Raw genomic sequence first — 18,270 nt, 5'->3', positions numbered from 1 at the left:
CGCTCCTCCTCGGCCGGATCCTCGGACGACGAAGACGAGCGCCCCGGCCCCGCGCGGGGCCCCGGCGCCCCCGTCGCCGCCGCGCAGGAGTCGGAGGAGGACGAGGCTGGCGCGGGCTGGAGCGCCACGCTGCGGGACCGCCCGGCCCCGCGCTTCGAGGGCACCGGCGGTAAGGCGCGGCCCGGGGGCGGGGGCGCGAGAATTCCCGACGCTCCACGGGTCGGCTTGCGGGTGGCAGCTTTGCGTTTCAGGAAACACATGAGGCTGCGGCAACGTGCCGGGGCTCCGCCGAGTTCCTCGTGGGTGGACACGATGAGTCGAGGCCGCGGCAGCACGGAGGAGTGTACCCTCACGTGCTGGGAGTGTCCCCGCGTCCCGCACCAGAAGCCACTCGCCCCTGTGGGGTGGGTCAGAGTTAGGTTCTCCTAGTTGAGGGGATCCCGAAAACCTGGCGTGTCTTGGGGCTGGGGAGTCATTTTGCGTTGCTGGCCCCAGAGCAAGCCTTACCCGGGCGCCAGGGGTGGGGCAGGTAGCGGTTGGAGCAAGGCCCTGGGAGGGCTGAGAGAGGCCACCCATGGCGTCTTCACTGGGCTTTAGTTTTCTGCAGTTAATCTGAGAAAGTTTCCGTGTCCGTGCCGTTGAGGATCTCTTGCGAAAAACAGGGAAGAGTGAAAGGACCAGTTGGGCAGTATTAAGGCGTATGCTTTTGCACCGGAAGGCACTTTCACGTGTGTCCTGCTTACTGTTACGGTCATAGACCAGCCCCTGATACCTGGAGAAGGGCTGGCAGCTCTGGCTGCTTGAGATCCTCTTTGCTGCCTCTTTTCTTGGGAGGTGGTTTTAAAATATCTCCACTTGCCCCGGGAGGCTCGGCAGCCTCTGCTCTCTCCCGGAGCTGGAGGCCAGCCATTTGCACTTGTCCTCTGATGCTTTTGTTCCTTGCTCTGCGCCGCCTTCCGTGGCAGCCCCTGGTTTCTGCACACTGTTTTCATGGGTGGAATGGCAAGCAACCGGTGATGCTGACGACCAGGGAGTGGCCGCAGTGGGCATGATGCTGGGTGAGATGCGGCTTTCCCTGTGGCTCTCCCCGATTATTGTTCGACCGGTCGGGAGCACAGCCCATAGGAGGACAGGACCAAGGGACCCCTGGCTGGTGGCTGGACTCGGATCAGGACATCAGGCTGCAGCCTGCTGCCAGGGCTGGCTGAACTCTCAGCAAGGAGTGGTCTGCAAGCCTCCAGCAGTCAGGCTGCAGTGTGGATATGCTAAGCTACAGCTGGGCTTCCCGAGTCCAGGTTAGCTGTGCAGTGTTGAAGGTGGGTACATTTAAAAGCAGGTTCTTATTTGGGCTTTGATTAAGAGTGTGGGAGTTTTTCAGTCACATCACTCTGTATAAATCCTTTTACCACCCGCCCCCCGATATTTTCCAAAACGTCATAAAGTCTTCCAGCCCCAGACAGCTGTTTTTCATATCGGCTCTTAAGAATTTGTACCTACCCAGAGCCCTGGTTTGGCAGGCTTTATGCATTGAGTGTCTGTGATCCAGTTTTTGATTTTGGAACACTTGTGATGCGTGTCTGCTTGGGAGGATGCGGCGTTTCCCCATCTCAGGGGAAAACAGGGAAATTGTGTTGGGTTCAGCCTGGTTATGAATAAGATTCATGAGTATGCTGGTTTGAGGAGGCTGAACACAATGAAATTTTAAAGCAATATTATGTTTCTTAGTAACCTATAAATGGGAGAAGTTCTGCAGCAGAGCAGTTTAGCTGCAGCACAAACGGTCAGGAAGAGCAGCATCGTGTGTCAGTTGGCGTTAGGTTCAAGTTCTGCTTCCTTCACATGTCTACTGAGTTCACACCTGGACCTGAGAATCGCAGTCAGGCACTATAAGCAAAGACCTTAGTGGTTATTTGATGGTATATTTATACCTAGGTTTGCTTTCCTATTTTGTGTAGGAGCACAGCCTAATTAAGAACTTTCTTCTTCCTTGCAGTGCCTTCTCCCTGAGGGAATTTGGGATAGCGGTGGAGGGATGAGATTGATGGCTTATTAAGTAAGAATCAGGTCCCCTGAAACAATGGAATAGGGTTTATGGGGGCTGAAAATAGGTGCAGAAATACGCTGCTGGTGAGAGAAAATCCTTGTGCCTTACTGGTGCGGAGAGAGAGAAGTGTGTTAAGAGGCTTGAGAGCTGCATCCTGGATGCCCTGAGCAAAGAAGGGTCAGCCTGCAAAGTTTACCAAGTCCAGTAGCTCAGCCAGAGTGTGCTCTCCACTTTTAAGGAACGCAGCCTGCGCCTCCCTCCATCTTTGTTTCCCAGTTTGTTGATGGATCTCACGGGGCTGGTACGGTGGGAAGGAGACCAAGCCAGAGGGTGGCATTTTGATCTGTAATCAGCCCTCATCAAAGAAAACCCCTAATGGAAATTGCTATTGCTGCTAGAATCAGATGAGGAAAGCAAAGGATTCTAGACTCATGGAACAGGCTTCCTGCCTGCCTCCTGCTGTGAAAAACCACGTAGGTGTCTGTATGGAAATAGGCGTGTATGCATGTGACTGCCTTAAGTGAAAATACGTTATCGCTTGTGCTGAGCCTGGTTTCTTCTATAAGAAAGAGGTTATGACTGCTGTCTGGGAGCCCTCTTGATGACCTGGAACACTTTTCAGAGAGTCCCTGTGTAGGAGAGAGACACTGGGCACCACTGTGCCTTTGATCTGCATTCAGCGCTGCCTTTGATCTGCATTCAGATCTGCTTTTGGCCGGGCGTGGGAGGGAGAGTACACAGTAGGGAGACATTTGATGCCCCGGAGGAGGGGAGGGAGGAGGAAGCATTTCTGTGGTTAAGGTTGTCTTCTCAGCCTCTTCCTTCTGTTTTTTTTCAGTGTATTTAGCTTCCTAAGTGCACTTAGGGAGGCTCTCCAGAAGTGCACTTACGGGTGGGAAGGTCCTCTCTCTCACACCCCCTTCCCTTCTCTCTCCTCACGCCGGGTCCCCTTGGGATGGTTTAAATACAAAGACCCTGTGTGGGTCATTTTAACCCCTGGTGGATGGAGGGGTCTGCCTGGGAGCAGAAAGTGGTTACTGGGAGCTCAGGGCCCAGGACTGTCTTCTAACCAGACTCGCAGGGTATCCCCCTAAAATAGCCCCCTCAAGCTGTCAGCCTCGTCTGCCCACCGTGCAAATAACCAGCACAGCATGCAAGCTCACTCTTTGGAAACAGCATGAAATTCAGCTGCTTCGGGAGCTCCTGCCCTTTCTGAGCAGTCTTGTGATTCGTTCTTTCTGAGGAGGCAAAGGAACAGGCAGATTGACAGGTGCTCGGGGGCTTCTTCTGTTTGGCTTTGTGGGTCCTTTGTCGTGGCAGGCTGGGATCTGAGCTATTTGCTCTTTCCATGAGAGCTTGGATTTCACAGGAGTTGTCTTCCCATGTCCCGTGTCAGCCACCCTCTGTCATCATGCAGTGGGGAGGTGTGACCTTGAGAAGCTGGGGGGGAACGTATGGCATTGATAATTAACACTGAAATGTTTTATCTTTAGAGTTTGTTGTTGTTTTATTTGGTTTAGAGTCTTTTTGACTAACAAGGAAGAAGAGAAGCACCTTTCTCTTAAAACCAGAATTAAACCGAGACCTTCTACCGTAATGGGATTTGTCAGCTAAGATACTGGGGCCCCTCTGGTGTCAGGTAAGCAGCTGCTCCCACCTTTAGCTCTGTGGCCCCGGGGGGAACTCAGATCATGGTGAGCTATGAGATAAATCGCATGCAGTGCTGCCTAATACTCAAGCGCATGCGCGGCCACGCAGAATTCAGAGAAGGGAGCTTCCTGGGAGAGGTGTTTTGCTCTTTTCCTAGGAGTCTTCTCCTGTGGTGGGGAAACTTGAGCTCATGAGGAGTATAATAACCCACAGTTTGCATCTGTAACTTGCTTTTTCGTGCATTATCGCACTGAATTGTCACAGGTACTCTGTGTGGGAGTTCTCTTCGCCACTTTACAGAGAAAGACAGATGGGGCTTTTCTGCCAGAGTCTGGGGGCAATGAGATTACCTTGGTTAAGTGATCACCACCGTCTAACTGCTCAGACTTGATAATTCAGGAAAGGTAGTGGGTTGGGTTTTTTTGTTCGTTTGTTTGTTTTTCACCTAGAATTCTTTCCAGTCAAAACTATTTATATTGGTTTTCATGTTTATACGTGGATTTGCCGTTCCCTTTTCTGGAAACATATATAGTCCTGTGAGGCTTAATGTAGGTATGGATTTGTGTATTTCAGTGGGATTTCAGTCCCACAGTCAGGGACTGAAACAGAAGACCTAGGATTTTATCTAGCTTCTGATTTAATCCCTGCTCCCCTGAGCCATGGTAATGGGAGGTCAGAGCTCCTCTGCGGGGAGCAGGGCTTTGAATACACCAGCATCCTGGGAGTTCAGTGTGGTCTAGTACTCAGTTTTACAGTCTAACACTCACCTTTATTTTTAAGAGCTGTGAGTGTATACTTTTTTCTTATTAACAAGTAATATATGTTCATTTTAGGGAAAAAACCAAAAAGAAAAATGATAAAATTTTTAAAAATCCCATAATCTCCCGTTACTCAGAGATAATCACAGTTAACTCATTGAGTGTACCCTTCATAAATCTTAGGTTACATATTATCGGGTGACCTGCTTTTTGGTTCTAATTAATATATTGTAAACATTTTCCATTTAAATTTTAAAGTGTCGTTTTAATGAATCAGTTCCCTTTGGGTGGGCATTGGGTTCATTGTCCCCCTCCTTGTTTACATATATTTATTTAAATTTATTATGCTGTGATAAATATTCTTGAAGTTTAAGTTTGTGTGCTCATCTTTAATATATTCCTTAGCATAAAATGATCAAAACAGAATTGAATAAGGATTTTGTACATTTTAACTTTTTTTTTTTTTTTTTTTCGGTATGCGGGCCTCTCACCGTTGTGGCCTCTCCCATTGCGGAGCACAGGCTCTGGACGCGCAGGCTCAGCGGCCATGGCTCATGGGCCCAGCCGCTCCGCGGCATGTGGGATCCTCCCGGACCGGGGCACGAACCCGTGTCCCCTGCGTCGGCAGGCGGGCTGTCAACCACAGCGCCACCAGGGAAGCCCATATCCGAGTTTTACTTTTACAGTCTTTTTTGTTTCGCCTTGTAGCATTCCATTGTACAAATACTACAGTTTGTTATCCATTATCCTATCAGTGGACTTTTGGACTGTTTTCAGGCTTTTATGAATAAAGCTGCTACCAATATTCTTGAGCATGTTTTTGATAGGCATATACATAATTTCCCTGGGGCATATATACCTAGGAGTAGGATCTCTGGGTCATAGAACAGGTGTGTCGTTTCAGCCTTGGCGCTGTAGACACCATGGGCCGGGGGGGATCCTTTGTCGCAGAGGCTGTCCTGTACGTTGAAGGATACTCAGCAGCCCTCCTGGCCTCTGCCCACCGAAAGCCAACAGCATGCCTTCCTGTAGTCGTGACAAACAAACTTCTCTCCCGGCACTAACAAGTGTCCCTTGGGGAGCAAAGTCATCTGCAGTGGAGAACCACTGCTGCAGTAGATACTGCCAAATGGTTTTCCAGTTTATACATGCACCAGTGGTGTATGAGATGTGCCATGTATTCATTCAGCAAGCATATTGAACCCTGCTGGGATAAAACGATAAGTAAGGCATGTCTCCTGGGGTCCAGTAGGAGAGACAAAGTGAAGAAAAAGAGGTAAGAGTTTGTGATCAAAGTAAACCTGTATTTAGATGGGGTTCCAGAGGTACCTCACCTAATCCAGCTGGGTTGCACCTAATCCTCTGGCAGAGGTGGCCCCGAAGCTGCATCTTGAGGAATAAAAATGAATCAGGTGAAAAGGAAGGGAAAAGGCATCTCAAACAAGGGAGCAACTTAGGCAAAGGCTGGTGTGGAAAGTGGAAGGAAGGTATGCCATCTTTGCCTATGGTCAGCCCCACTCTCCCTTGAGCTGAGCGTCCTTACTTGAGGCCTTAGTGAAAATGGCTTGAAATTTGATGTTTGTCATTGTTACCGTTGCAAGGAAACTACTGTAGCTGGAATCTGAACTTGAAGTCCAGGCATGGGTACGGATTTACCTAGCAAATGCCGGATCCCCCAGTGAGGGGAATTTGGCAGGTTTGGCGAGAAATAAGTGCTTAGAGATGGTGGAATCCATGGAGAGGCACTGGGGGGTTTTCTTTAAGGAAGGAAGAGGGGATATGAATGACAACCAGAGTCAACGTGGTAAAACCTTTATGTCCAAAGGATGTATAGTATCAATATTAACTTAGGGTGAAGGGGAGAATGTCATGCTACAAAAACAATAGGATACCTAAAATATCCTGTAACGTAAAGGGACGCTCTGCCTGGATTGGCACATGGTATAAAGAACTTTCTTCCCCTTGTTTGTGAATTCCAGGAAGAATTACTACAGAAGTATGACTGTCTGGCCATACTTTTTTTGATTGATTAAATGCATACCAAATATTAGGTGTGTATTTAATAAATCAGTTTATTAAAACAATTAGAACCACAAATTCTTTCTCGTCTTATATCCTTGCCATTGCTTCAACTTTAACCAAGGCAACATCACTCATTGGTCAGGGCATTGGAGCCTTCATCTGCTGGGATTCCCAGATTCCAGTTTTGTTGATGCCCCGCCCCCTGCTTCTAACTCTCTTCCCATTGGCTGTGGAAGAAGAGTGATCTTTACAAACCGGAGCTCATCCACTCACTTCTCTGCTTAAAACCTTTCAGTGGCTTCAACTTCAAGCCAAAGGGAATTCCCAGGTCCTTCGCAGGGCCTGCTAGCCTTCCTGTCCCACGTTCCTTTGTGTACCTGTCCTACAGCACTCTCTCGCCACATGACCTGTCCATCTCAGAGCCTTTGTGCCTGCCAGACCTTCACCTGGAACGTTCTTCCCAGTACTCGAATAGCAGCCCTTGCTTGTTGGTGTGGTCTTGGTTCAAATGTCACTGCCTCCCAGAACCTAAAATCACCGTCTTCCCTCTGGTCCCTTTTAGCACCCATATAAGCTAACTCCTTCCCAGGGCTGAGACCTTGGATGTCTTGGTCATGGTTAGAACATGGTAATTCCTCAAGTTCTGTTGGATGAATGAATGGACAAAAGACTAGATGGATGCGGAAGTAGATTTTTTAAATGGGGGTGGGAATTGGTGTTGGTGAATACATGTTTACAAGGACCTGTACGTTTTTAACATCTAAATTGTGGAAGCGTGGATGGGGAATGAGTTCCTTCCCAGGAGGGCACTGAAGCAAGTCTGGGATGTGTTTAACAGGGATTTCCATCCTGGATGGAAGACTGAACTCGTTGGCCTCTGGGGAACACTCTAGCCCTGGGCCTCTACAACCTGCCCATTTTCTAGTAGCTGGAGACCTCCAAGACAGGACTGTGTTAGGAATTTGCAGGGAAGCCAGCTCCTTGGACAGCTTAACTGTTTAACAAACGCCTGTGTATCACTTACTGTGTGCCAGATAGCGTCCTGAGCACTTTCTAACCCATGTGATCCTCATAACAACCCTGTGAGGTCAGGGCTATTATTTTTCCTTTATTTTTTTATTATTATTATTATTTTTTTGCAGTACACGGGCCTCTCACTGTTGTGGCCTCTCCCGTTGCGGAGCACAGGCTCCGGACGCGCAGGCTCAGCGGCCATGGCTCACAGGCCCAGCCACTCTGCGGCATGTGGGATCTTCCCGGACTGGGGCACGAACCCGCGTCCCCTGCATCGGCAGGCGGACTCTCAACCACTGTGCCACCAGGGAAACCCTATTTTTCCTATTTTTAACATGAGGAAACTGAGTCACGGAGAGGTTAAGCGACATAGTGTGGACTGGTCCCTTTGATTAGGGTATAAGTAAGCATCATACTTAAGCATGAATGTGGACCATGGTATATGCTGGTCAGATCAACTAATTAAAAATAAGTCCCTTGCAGGGGGCTCTGAGTTGAAGACCATTGTCATTCTCCAAATCTGTCTCACCCATTGACTCTCATCCCAGGCTTTGGCTGCACTTAATTTCCCAACGCCACCCCCCACCCCACCCTGTGCAGCGAGAAGGGCCAATGCCTGGGTTCTGGGCAATGGAAGATGAGGCAGAGAGAGTGTGGACCCCATGCTCGGGCCTGGCCAGGAGGGAGGCTCCTCTGGGCCACACGTCAGAGATGCTGGGGCCACCAGATGAGAGGACCTTGTGTCTGAATCAGCATTTGGAGCACAGCCACCTGTGGATCAGTCATATGTCATGGACTAAATTTATGAAGAAATGAACTTCCCTCTTGTTTGCTCCCTCATACATTTGGCAGGGGCATGCGGTGGAGGGCGGGTTTTACAGCAGCCAGCAGAGTCCTATTTGCGCAGATGTTGAAGAAAAGAGACGGATGGGGGAAAGTGAATTCAAACCAGTAGGGCTTTTGCTGATCATCTGTACAGGATTCACGGGGGGAAACTGAGAGAAAAAAAGCCTAGAGAAAAAAAATGAATTATTTGCATTCTCTCAGTGAAGTTCCCATTGTAACTTTGGAACAGGTGACATGATGCAGGTAAGCAATGTGCACGGAGTATTCTAGATGCAATTATTCATTGCACATTGATGTTTTGAAGTGGTAGAGGGTTTGGAAGGGGCTTGGTGGTCGGCTTCTGGTGGGAGCGAGCATGCCCAGGGTAAAGGGCCTGGGCTCTGCTGTGTGCTTGCCCTGCGGTCTTGGGCAGGGGACCCAGTGGAGCTCAGCACTGAGAATCAGTAAAGACATGCGGGAAAGCACAGAGCTGGTGCTTCATTCCAGGTAGCTGATTCTCATTCCTTTAAACTACTTTTTTCCTATGTGGCCAAAATGGACATGATGGATATTGTGCTACTTAGAAGGTTTTCGAAACTTTTTGGCAACCAGGAACCTCAGGACAAAACCAGGGGGCTCTCTTTGAAGCCGGAGTGAGAGGCCCCAGAACCCACCCAGCTGGCCTCGCCACCCTCTCTGGCAGCCCTCAGTCGTGTGGCACCCTGTGAGGTGCTTCAGGATCCCTCTCCCATCTGTCGAGGGCCTTCAGCTGGTGGAACCCAGGCTGGATGGGGAGAGAGACTCCATGGGCAGATGATAGACATCGGTGAGAAGCAGTTAGTGTCCTTGGCTCTGCTGAGCCCCAACGTCTTTCACATGGTGGAGAGGAAACCAGTAGGTGAATGCAATATTGTTGTCTCAGAGCCACCAAAAAGCTTCCGTGGCAAAGGTGATTAAAAATTTAATTACTTTAGAAGAACCAGAGAGGGAGGAGACCTGTTTGCTCAAGTTTGGAAAACAGTTACAAAGAGAATATAAGCCATTGGGATAAAGGATAATTTTCTGGGAAGAAAAAAATAGAAACAAGTGGAATCATTTAGAGAGTGGTTAATGAAGGGCTTGCCTATGTGAGCTCCTTCTATATTTGGGGAAGTGGAGAATCGGTGGTATCTGAAATAAGATTCCCTGGGACCCCCGCTGTGTCAGTGGGGGTGTGCTGAGTAAAGATGCCGAGGTGCCATGAGTGAGTAGACCTTCACTTCAGAATTCACATTTGAAAAAATCTACCCCTTCTTCCTCATCTGCCTGTAATGATGCTTACTTTCCTTGGGCCCCAGCGTTTGAGGTAAATAAAAATGCAAAATTCCCAGTCAGGCTTCCTTGGCTAGCTGAGAAACTGGACTACAGTTATTTCATCTGAGGGGACATGCATTCAGAATTCCAGTGGAATCTGGAAAATTACCTAATTGGAAATTGGCGATAACTCCAGTGAGAAGGCCTTTAAGACTGAAAGAGGTGAATTTTAGGTAAATATCAGCAAGTGTAAATTCGCACCGTGTAGCACACGTTTATAGACTCATTGTCTTCAAGAAGTTTGGCAGAGAAGAAATAGAAAGATTTTGAAAAGATGACGGTAAGTTCAGGGAGACGGCAGATTCCATCAGGGAAGTTGGAGTGGCTGGCTGCCAGGGTACAGCCCAGACTCCGTGTGAGATGCTTTGTTGGGAGGGAGGGGGACCTGTCCCAGCTCAGCATCCAAAGCGCCGCCTCCTGCAGGGCAGCTCCAGGCACCCAATGAGATCCTATGTGGTCTGACAGAGGAGGCACTCGGTGGAGTACCCTCCCCACTGTCTTGCTGGGCTCCTAAGAGCAATTCCCAGTGTCCCTGCTGCCAAAGGACCAGCCAAAGCCATGTGCCCCCTGGGGTGTGCCAACATTCTTTCACCCAGCAGGTTATTGGCAGCAGGGCTGGAAAACGTTTAAGTACAGTTGCCTGGAAAACTAAAGTTAAATGGCCCACAAAAGAAAAGCTCTTAAGACTTCATGTCTTTTGAATACACTTCATTCATGTGGCCTGTGATGGGCCAGGCACTGTGTCAGCAGCTGGGGCTTGAGAAATGGATAAGGAAAGCATGGTGCCCAGCCCTGAAGACGGGAAGTGCTCAAAGACTTGTGACCTGTATGGTGGGTGCTGTCGTAAGAAGGGCATCCTGGTGCTGTGGGAGCTGCCAGGACCAGCACTTCTGTAGACACGTAAATGTGACCGGCACACGGCACCAAGGGAAGCCAAGCATGGTTTGCTCAGATACCTGCTTCTCACCGGCTCCAGAGTGTCTCCCCCGGGATGGGATATCAGGAGCTGGGCAAGCGGGATCGCACTGCATAGAAGGATCACAGCTGTGCCTACATTCTGACCTGCAGCCGATTCCCGTTTCCATGAAGGAGTCCAGCTAAAGGTGATACTGACAACAGATCGTCTTACCCTAAGCTTGTTACTGGGAATAAAAAAAGTCAGTGATGGTTGTGGAGTTAAAAAGAAAAGGAATACTTCTCTTCTTGGTAGTTTTCATACTGTGCAGTCTTTTAAAAATTAGACACGTGAACTATCTAGTTTTATTTACATGCATTAATATCATACATGGTTTTTAACTGCAGTCCTGTTTTACCCTTTCTTGTTAGAATTCTCCTCACTGCCTGCCTCCGTGTAGTCAGTGTTGACCGCTTGTTGCTCATACGCAAACACATTTGTGCATATGCATCATGTGTAGGAGTTTTTGGGGTCACCGTTTAACAAATACAGACTCACTTTATATACTTTGTATTATGCTCTTCTCATTCAAGAATACTTCATCGATAACTTCCTTCTGTTCCTAGCTTACTTTATTTTTATAAGGAATGGCTGCCAAACTTTTATCAAATGCCTTTATTTTTATCAAAATGCATTTATCGCTGTGGTCCTTTAATTTATGGACGAAGCAGATTTCACTGATTTCCTGGTATTGAGATTCCCTTACGTTCCTGGAATATATCCAAGTTGGTCTCTTTGATAGATGGCTGAATTCCGTTGTTTGCTGGTATTAGTTTAGTGTTTCTGTAGCTAATCCATCCTAAGCCAGATTTGTTCATTGTTTTCCCCCCACTCATCTCTCTCAGGTCTGAGTATTAAAATAATGCTCAGCTTCATAAAATGAATTGGCTTATTGTTTAATTGCCTGTTGCCATTCAGCGGTGGAATTATGCGTTAGATACAGCTCAGCTGTGAACCTGTCTGGTCCCAGTACTTCTGAATTTTCCACGTCTTGAATCATTTTGATGATTTGTGTTTTCCTAGGAAATCATCTATTCTAGGTTTTCAAATTTGTTAATGTAAAATTCCATGCAGTTTTGCAAAATGGTTCTTTCGGATTTGCTTTTGTAATCTGCACTTGCTTTTATGTGTCTGTTCTCAGCCCCGGTCTTCTGTGTTTGTACATCCTCTCTCTCCCCTATCCCCTCCTCTCCTTCCCCTCCTTCCTTCACTTTCTCCACTTTTCCTCTCCCCCCATCACCCACCTTCTCTCTCTTACCCTTAATTGGGCATGTGAGGGTTTTCTGTATTGCTGGTCTTTTCAAAGAATCAGCTTTGAGGGACTTCCTGGCGGTCCAGTGGTTAGCACTCCGAGCTTCCACTGCCGGGGGCCCAGGTTTGAGCCCTGGTCAGGGAACTAAGATCCTGCCAGCTGCGTGGTGCGGCCCTCCCCCCCCACCAAAAAAAAAATTAGCTTTGAGTTTATTTGTCCCTGTCTTTTTTTTAATTTAAAAATTTATCTTTGTTGTAACTTCTTTCTTTTGATTTATTGAGCTGTCCTTTTCTAATTGGTTTAGATGAGTACATGTCTTTTTATTTTAAAAAATATATAGTATTGAAGGCATTTGACACTAAAATACCCTTAGAGTGTAACTTCTGGTGTATTCTGTAAGTTTTGGTATCCTTTCCATTGCTTTCAAGATTTTTTCCATTCCTCCTTTTGATTTCTTCTTTGACCTAAGAGTAGATTTCTTAATTTCTAAGTAGTTAAGAGTTTTTGTTACCTGATTATTTAATTCTGATTTTATTGGATTGTGATGAAAGAGCTGTCCTTTAAATCTTTAATTTGAAAGGTTTGTAAAGGTTTTCTTTGTTGCCAGATATCGAGTTAATCTTTACAAACGTGGCATACATAGGTAAGAAAAAATGTATGTTTTTTATCTGAGGGAAGTAAGGGTGTCTGTCTGTTTCTCTATCCTCTCTGTTGTCCTTTTTTTCTGTCTAGTAGATATTCCCATTTGAAGAGCTGAGTTTTTACCATATGCTTGCATTTTCAGGAGTCTTCAGCTGCCCTGTTCTTTGGTGCATGTGTACTTATACCTTTTATGTCTTCCCACCAAAGTGTGCCCGTAATAATGGCCCTCTTCATCTTGCTTAGCACCTTTAACTTTAAATCCAGCTTGTTGGTTGTTAATTTGCCTTTCCTGCTTTCTCCTCCCTTGCATTTGCCAGGTATCTCCTTGCCTGGTGCATTCTTTCCAACCCCTTTTTGCCCCTATTTGTGTTTCACGGACAGCATATAGATGGATATATATTTTTGACACAACATGATAGACTCTTTAGTTGGAGAAATCAGTCTGTACACACTTTTTTTCCCCCATTTTATTTAGTTTTTTAAAAATTTTTTTTAAAGACTTTTTATAGGCGGACCATCTTTAAAGTCTTTATTGAATTTCTTACAATATTGCTTCTGTTCTCTGTGTTTTGGTTTTTTGGCCACAAGGCATGTTGGCTCTTAGCTCTCTGACCAGGGATCAGACTTGCACCCCCTGCATTGGAAGGCAAAGTCTTAACCGCTGGACCACCAGGGAAGTCCCTGCACACACTTAAAATGATGACAAACAAGCATGATTTTATTCCTTCCATATTATTTAATTCACTTTTGTTTCTTACTCTTTTCCCTGTTGTTGGTGTTTTGATCAAGTTGTTTATTCTTTTTTTATGCAATAAATATGGAAGTTCTTTCCATTTGGGGAATAAGAGCTTTCTTTATTGAGATATAATTCACATGCCATACAATTTACCCATTTTATGTGTACAACTTAGTGGCTCTTAATGTATTCCCAATTGTGTGAACAGTCAGTTTTAGAACATTTTCATCATCCCCAAAAGAAACCTTTAGCCATCACCCCGAGCCTTAGGCAACGGCTAATTTACTTTCTGTCTCTATAGATGTGCCTGTTCTGGAAATTTCATATAAATGAAATCATACAGTATGTGGTGATTTGTGACTGGTTTCTTTCCATTAGCATAATGTTTCCAAGGTTCATCCATGTTGTTGGCATGTGTCAAAATTTCATTCCTTTTAAAGGCTGAATAATATTCCATTGAACTGATGTATATACCACATTTTGTTTACTCATCAGTTGATGAACATTTGGATTGCTTTCACTTTTTTGCTACTATGAATAAAGCCAAAACCTTCATGTACAAGTTTTAGTGTGGGCATAGTTTTCATTTTTCTTGAGTATGTAGCTAGGAATGGAATTGCTGGGTTGTATGGTAACTCTCTGTTTAACTTTCTGAGGAACTGACAAAAAGTTTTACAAAGTGGGTGGCCGCCAGCAGTGTATGTGGGTTTCAATTTCTCCACATCTTCATCAACACTTTTTTTTTTTTAATGTGGGCCATCTTTAAAGACTTTATTGAATTTGTTACAACATTGCTACTGTTGTACGTTTTGGTTTTTTTGGCCGTGAGGCGTGTGGGATCTTAGCTCCCCGACCAGGGATCAGACCCACACACCCTGCATTGGCAGGCGAAGTCTCAACCACCAGGACCGCCAGGGAAGTCCCGTTTTTTGGTTTTTTGGTAGTAGCCATGCTAGTGAGTGGGAGGTGGTATCTCACTGTGGTTTTGATTTGCATTTCCTTAACGATTAGTGATGTTGAACATCTTTTCATGTGCTTGTTGGCCGTTCATATATTTGTATATTGTAGAAGTGTTTGTTCACGTTTTTTGCCCATTTTGTCCAAATGGCTAAACATTTGCCTAAGGCAGGACTGAAGCCAACTGTAGAATGAAATTCTAGGATAAAGACACAGTCTGAAGTTTTGTTCTTTTAAAAAAGCATTTACATTAAACACTTTAGGTGTCAGAATTCAAGAGGTTGACAGTATAGTACAGGAATAGCCATTTCTCATGCTGTCGGTGGCTTTCCTGTACCTGTACTCTCACCACTGCGCACCTGTGGACACTTGTGTTCACTTCCTGTTGGGCTAGGGGAGGGGCAAGGTGGTCGTGTCTGCCAACACAGGGACTTGTGCCAGTGACAGTGCACCTTCCTCCCTCACAGTAGCTCTTGAAGGTGGAGACTTACCTTCTTTTCATCTCCTAGACTTGAGGACTTGGTCAGTCTGTGGGGTGATGCAATGTCATTGGCAAAATCCCACGAACTAAACCTTGGTTGACTGCTTACCAGGTGTTCTTTGAGTATTTTTTAGGAGTAAACTTCAGATGTTGCCTCACTTGTAATTTTTACTTACTAATATTTCCGACTGCAATTGCTACGTCCTGCAGTCCCTTGAGGAAAAACTGGGAATGTGGCCGTGGAACAGTGTGTTTTCCTTCCACGATGACAAAATCATTTCTGAATTTCTGTATGCACCTCAGATTTTGGTATACGAGCATGGGTATGTACATGGATTTTGGCGTCTTCCCGAGGAGACGATTCGCATCACGTAAAGAACACTTGCGCTCTTGTGACACGTCAGCCTGGTGACCCAGGATTCTGCAGGCCAGCCAGAAAGGCAGGACCGGGGGTAACTCCCTCACCACTGTAGGCTTTCGGCGTTCAGAGGCCTCTGGATGTGTTTGCAACCTTTACACGTGTGCTGTGCAAGATGCAGAAGGAGCACGTTAATTCAGGGGAACAAATCTTCAGCATCACATTTTCCAGGAGGAACTTCGTAACTAGGATTCATAGTTTGGGTGATTCAACAGTTCTTCATCTTCTAACTACTGAAAATGGTAGTTATTACCCACATGGTAATCATTTCAACAGACACTTTGAGTGTAGCGTTAGTTTCCATAGGCTTAAAACTACAAGACGTTGTCTTCTTAAAGGGCACTCTTGTAAGGTGATTTTAAAACTTGACGAATGGAAGCAAAATTATTCTGTAACACTTTCTTTTCTTCATACTCTATTATTTTTCATAGATTGAAAGTGATTTATTGTGGATGTTGTCATAAATGATTATGGAATTTTTTTCTGTTCCTGAATTTTTAAGCTGGCAGCATTGACTTTCTGATTTTAATTCATCTTCACTAGGTGAATAATTCACGAATAGGACTTTTTCTTATAGCCTGAATGAAATTGAATGATTATAAAATTACATTGAATTCTCAAGGGCTGTTTGCTTTAGTCTTATGAAAGCTAGCGCATGAAATAATTCTATACAGATTATAATTTGGATATAATCTAAACTATTTTTCTGCCTTCTGTCATTACTTAAATTTTATGACTCAGTTCTAAAGGATAGATATTTTTTCTAAAGTTATCTGGACTACGTACGTGTAATGTTTGTATTAACTATCATTCTGTTTCTTGATTTAAGTATTTGAAAACTCTTAATCTTACGACTTTTTTTAAATAAAATGGTCAGCTATTCCAGTCTTTAATTACTGCAACATTTTACTCATACCAGTAAATATACATTTGTACTTTAACTTATAGAATTCCACCATAGAAAGCTCATAAGTTTATATTTTCAGCCTGCGTTATATCTAGAATGCTTAATTGTAGTGAAAGTGAATCGTCAGATATTAATAACAAATCTGAATTGCATGTCCTGTGCCTTGTGCCCAAGGTGGCTGTACTGCTTAGGCGTGATGAGAACCTACATGACTAAATGGTATTGATCACCCATTACTTCAGGGGTGTCAGAAATGACGCTGATGCAGGCATCGGCCTTCAGCCTCGCCAAGGCCAAGACCGCTCAGCTCATTAGTCATCAGTTTTCTCTCTTTGCTCCGTGGAGTCTTGTTCTATTCCGTTTGTTGTTAGAGCTTTTCCTTCCTTGTTTTTCCTCTGCTGTGGTGCCTGGTGCCTAGTAGTATATACTCTGAATTCTTGTCTTCAAAGACCTTTCCTTTTATCGTGATAGCTGAGGAGCCTTTATCTTGATGCCTGGGGAGCCATTCTCAAGTCCCGTGGTTCCCAGACGTTCTCTCACCATCCGGGCTGCTCTGACATCGTCCACAGTCAGTTCGTGTCCATCTCCGTGTTCTGTTTCCTTTTTAGGTATGAGTTCGTTCTGCCTGAAAAACCGTTTTTTTTTTTTTTTTTTTTTTTCCTTTGGTGTTTCCGTGTTCTGTTTCCTTTTTAGGGATGAGTTCGTTCTGCCTGAAGAACAGTTTTTTTTTTTTTTTTTTTTTTCCTTTATCCTTAGATTCAGAAACTTAACTGGCATATGGCTCTTGTCTTATCCCTTATGTCCAGAGCTGGGTGCCCTGTACTGCCTGTCCTTCATCTGTCCTTTTCTGTCTTTCTGTCTCAGGATGTAGCTTGAAAGTCTCATAGCCTGTCCCTTATGCTTTTCATTTCTTCATACTTGGGCTTTTCTGCTTTATTCCTTGGACTCAGTCTTCTGAGTCAGTGATTCAAGGGATCATCTGCAACCACCTTCTCGTTCTCTTTGCCTGAAGAGTTGTTTAGTGGGGAAATCATGTTTTATAGTTACAGGAAATCTTTTCCCCCCCCGTGTGTGTTGCCTTTGCATCTCTTTGAGTGCTGTTATTACTATTTTAATTAAAATTCAAGTGGGCATCTGTATCTGCCAGCAGCTCTCTCTCCCTGAGTGAGTGTTCTGTTTCTTCTGAGTCACCATACTCCCTGTGCTGTGAGACCCTTGGAAGGGCGACTGTCTTTCTTTGCGGGCTTGTGGGCCTGGGTGGTGGAGAGAAGGCAGCTGACACGTCCACGGCTGACACCTGCAGGACCTCCTGCTTGTTCTCTCAGGCTCAGGGGCAGGAAGCCTCGCCTGTTCTCCAGCTGTTTCTCTACCTGTGGAGCCTGGGAATCTAGGTGAGCACACAGGTGACGCTGACCGTCCTCCCAGGTCCACAGGTGTCCTCAGGCCTCCTGCAACTGGGGCTCCGGGGCTCTGGGGCGGTCCCTCCAGCTTGAGGCAGGAAAAGGCGGGGGCAGGCTCTCCCTCCACCCGGAGCCTGCGGTCTCCGCACGGGAGGGGCCTGGTGGGGACGGGTAAGGGCCGTGTCGGAGTCGCCGTGTTCTTTCAAAGAGAAACGTCAAAGACCATCTGAAGGAAAAGAATAAAGGTTTATTGGGTAGCATTTAAAATATTTTATTGCGCACTTGGGTAAGTATTGTTATCCCCATTATACGAATGAAACAGGCTTTGCGAGGTTAAGGGGTGTACACCATAAGCAGTACTGCTGGAAGCAGGGGTCTAACTCGGCTGCTTGGTCTTTCCGCGAGAAGAGGCCTGGCACGCAGTGAGCATGCCCTTGAATGTTGGCTCGTACTGTCCTGTACTGCTCTGCCGTCCCCACGGTTACAAACCTGTGGGTGCTTTGGAGGAAACAGCGGAGAGGTGGGTGGCTTTCCAATGAGATTCATGTTCAGGGCTTCCATTCCTCAAACTTATTTTCTTTTTTTTGCGGGGGGGGGGAGTATAATTGCTTTACAATGCTGTGTTGGTTTCTGCTGTACAGTGAAGTGAATCAGCTGTATGTATACCTGTATCCCCTTCAAACTTATTTTCTTTTTTTTGCGGGGGGGGGGAGTATAATTGCTTTACAATGCTGTGTTGGTTTCTGCTGTACAGTGAAGTGAATCAGCTGTATGTATCCCTGTATCCCCTCCCTCTTGGACCTCCCTCCCTCCCACCCCCCCATCCCACCCATCTAGGTCATCACAGAGCACCGAG

The 18,270-nt window shown here is 46.0% G+C and overlaps 1 protein-coding gene across 1 annotated transcript in view; it reads left to right on the top strand.

The window, feature by feature from the left end:
* Positions 1 to 6: 6 nt before the first annotated feature.
* The window catches only part of PGBD5 (piggyBac transposable element derived 5), a 94,748-nt gene continuing 76,484 nt past the window's right edge, over positions 7 to 18,270 (top strand). The window contains exon 1 of the mRNA XM_007450598.1: positions 7 to 169. The gene's annotated coding sequence lies outside the window, so the exon portion shown is untranslated. The remainder of the gene's footprint in view (positions 170 to 18,270) is intronic.

Source organism: Lipotes vexillifer, unplaced genomic scaffold (genome assembly GCF_000442215.2).
Source record: "Lipotes vexillifer unplaced genomic scaffold, Lipotes_vexillifer_v1.1 scaffold805, whole genome shotgun sequence".
NCBI lineage: Eukaryota > Metazoa > Chordata > Mammalia > Artiodactyla > Lipotidae > Lipotes > Lipotes vexillifer.
This window is presented reverse-complemented; position numbering and strand designations above follow the sequence as displayed.